Consider the following 3,425-nt stretch of genomic DNA (forward strand, 5'->3'; position numbering starts at 1 on the left):
CAGTGTCCATCTGTGAGCAAAGACCACAACAGCCAAGTATGGTGCCGATGCTTGCTGCTGTCCCCCTGTGAACCGGCCATAAGAAAGAGATTTGCTGGTATAGAGGGGCTAGGCAGTGCAACTGGTTCCGTTCAACCGGGAATTCTTCCCGGAACCTTTTTTCATAACTATACTTCCGGCTGCATGACTTATGAAGGTCCTCCACAAAGGTTGGCTCTGAGAAGACTATACGTACTTTTAGGAAAAATTGAGGCTCATTATGTGAACAACGGTATGTACCGCAGCTTTTCATTCAATGCTAGCTAGCTTTCTGAGTTGTTTAGCCTAGGTTACTAAATTGACTAAAAAATTGAAATTGATTGATGAAGCTGGCTTTATAGCTGCCTTGAAGTCCAGTCGAGTAGTTGCTAGAAGAAAAAAAAGAGTACCAGCTGACTTGCCTTTCCGGGTAGGAAAGTGACTAGAGAAGGTAAAGGGAGAGAGATAAGGGACAAAGGTCTGGGACTACAGTAGAGGTACGGGATGGGTGGATAAAAGGGAGAGGCGCGGAGCGCAGTAAGTGAGATTGCACGAGATTCAAGAAAACTCTAGAAAAGCTAGACATTTTTCCTAATGGTATCCCATCTAGAGTTTCCATTGTGGTGATTCCAGGTGCGCTTGGAGTCATTTTTAGAGGTTGGAAAAGGGCTAGGTAGAGGAGAACTCTACTTATGCAATTCGCCCTCCTTCTATTCTAGTGCATTCATACGAGACCTCTTTTCTTTAGGAAGGTGCTCGGGTGCGGAAGCAGAAGCCATATTTGTCTCGTTTTTCAAAGACTACTACTCGGTATCGGATTAATCAGATGTATAAGGCAACTCAGTGAAGGGAAGAGCTGATTCCACGGCTACGAGCTCCTTCATGAAAGTCGAATGCCTTTCTTTCAGCTCTTTCCGTGCCGTGAATGGTTGACTAAAGGGATGCTACTGCCAGCCAGCAATGAATGGAGGGAAGGTAGTTGAAAAAGCAAGGCAAGGAACTTGGTGTATAATTGAGGAGCGGAGTTGAAGAGTAGGTGGGTTGGGGAGATTTGGGTATACAATACAGCTAGCAGTATAAAAGACCCGTGGGAGTATGCAGTGAAAGGCTCTAGTTGAACTGGCTACAGTGAAAGGGGCAGGACCGAGCCTACTCGACTCTTCCCTGGAATGAGCCTTTAGGCGAGTCTCTCTCTCAAAACAAAAGAAATAAGAGTTTCATATTCTCTTTTATATAGAGAAAGTTGCCTAGCTTGTCAGAAATACTGGATTTGACTCGAAATCTTCCTCGAGGAACCACTTCGATTCGGGAGCCCGCATCTCACCACTGATCCGTGTATGTATTTTGGTTGGTTATTGACGAAGAACCAAGATTTAGCTGAGTTTTTCTTCTCAAAAAGAAAAATGGGGCGTGGCCAAGCGGTAAGGCAACGGGTTTTGGTCCCGTTACTCGGAGGTTCGAATCCTTCCGTCCCAGATCGTTCGCATCAGAAACGAAAGATTCTTCTCGATTGAAATTGAAAATTGAATGAAACAATTTTCTGTTTCATGTTGGATACAATGTTATTTCGTTCTAAGGGGATCCACTCTATTCACCTGCTGGTTTTGGTAGCCCAACCACCTATCAGGGCAAGGAATGAAGGAGCTCGACTGAAAGGAGAGGCAATAGCTCGACTGATAAGGAGAGGAAGAAGAACCAGAAGCATAACTCAAGTCAGAACTGGTTTGCTTTCAAGTCGAAGGGAATCGGGCTGGCACAAGAAATTCCTTTCAGTCATTCCTTCTTTCAGTACGATTACGATTCCCCTTGCTTGTTTCCGTACTTTCATTCAATACTGATCTTTCCCGCTTTGCTCTACTGCCCGGTCAGATGCCCAACCAGAGGCATCTCGATATCAACTCTTGCAAGGGTCATCTTTCCAATGAATCTCTATCGCCTCTTTTCTTTAGTCACAAGCCTTGTTCAAGGAGGTACTACGATGCTTTGCCTGTCTTTCAAGCCCTAGCTAGGACTAGGACTGAAACTGGAATTCAACTACTTTATAGAAGAAGAATGAATGCTAGCGACATCCCTTGCTCTAGAACTAGAATAACTTCCCCCTCAAGTGGAGATATAGGCCGAATTTCTTTACCGAGTTCCCTCTCGGCCCGCTTTCTTTATCCTTACAGTGCCTCTATTGAAGCAGAACAAGTAACATATTCCAGTCCCAGTGGATTCCATTTCGATCCAAACCCGACACATCTTTCTAGACGAAATGAGTTCGACCTTTTTTCGGCGGAGGGGTAAACTATCAAAAGGCAGATCGACACAATCTCATGTTCATGTCAAAACAGAGTCCGTAATGATAGGGAATCTATGTTCGTAAGTGGCGGGCAGAGGAAGCTGTGGTGAATCCGAAGACAGAGAAAATAGAAAAGCAGTCGCCTTCTCCTTGAATTGAAGTCGAGAAATGAGTTTTCAACAAGTTTCCCATGGTGAGATAGAAAAGTTTCAGATTTCAAGTTTCCTTATGAAGGGAAATCATGTTTATGGATTTGACCCCATGACAGATTTCAATGTGAACTTCTGATTGACAATTTCAATATTGAAATCTTTCAATAGGAAGTCGATCCGCCTACACGTCTTGCTTTTACTGCTATATCGGCTAAAAATTCGGACATAGACAAGAAGTCGTGAACTCCAGAAAGGAAGGAAGTCAAGCAAAGAGACCAGAGAAAGGTACTGCTACTTGAAAGCTTAGGGCCAATAGCAAGACAGGGGGATTCGTGGATAGATGTGCTAGACTTCTTTCTATTTCCTCACCATCATATTGATATTGTTTATTCCAGTTACCATCAGATTGAATGAAAGGGATGACCAGCAGATAGCTAAACAGATTCTCGATCAGATGAGCGGACAGGGCAAGCACGTACTACCATAAGAGTAGACCTCAGAGCGATTGCTTGAATAAACTGACTTGGAGTCTTCCTTACCCTACTTTCTCCGTTAACACCGCTTATCCCGATATTCCTCATCCCTTCCATAACTGACTCCACATGATTGATCTCGGTTGAAAACTGTTGACCAATGCATGTGTCCCTCACGTTCTCATCTCCTACCCTCTGCTGCCCTACTATGTAAGTACCTTGACTCGCCGTTCGGAAAGTCTTTCTCACCTGAAACCGGCCTAAAGAATTGAATCCTTCTTTTCTTATTCGTTTTCTTTCAATTTATAGACTTCTGAAAATCGATAGATTGATTTCATAGATCTGTTCTTTCTCAGTCAGTTAGTTGATCGAGAAAGCTCCGCCCAGTAGTGCTTGACTATATAATAGACAAGCCGGTCCCCGGTAGCCTAAGATCCTCTCTGACTTTTCATAAAGCGATCGGACGATCAGTCAATAAAAGAGATAGAACAGGCAAATGAT

At 43.8% G+C, this 3,425-nt stretch overlaps 1 non-coding gene across 1 annotated transcript; it reads left to right on the plus strand.

The window, feature by feature from the left end:
* Positions 1-1,422: 1,422 nt before the first annotated feature.
* TRNAQ-UUG lies at positions 1,423-1,494 on the plus strand. Its single transcript has one exon. It is a non-coding gene; the product is annotated as a tRNA-Gln (tRNA).
* The last annotated feature ends 1,931 nt before the right edge of the window (positions 1,495-3,425 follow it).

This window comes from Phalaenopsis equestris, unplaced genomic scaffold (assembly GCF_001263595.1).
Source record: "Phalaenopsis equestris unplaced genomic scaffold, ASM126359v1 Scaffold001354, whole genome shotgun sequence".
NCBI lineage: Eukaryota > Viridiplantae > Streptophyta > Magnoliopsida > Asparagales > Orchidaceae > Phalaenopsis > Phalaenopsis equestris.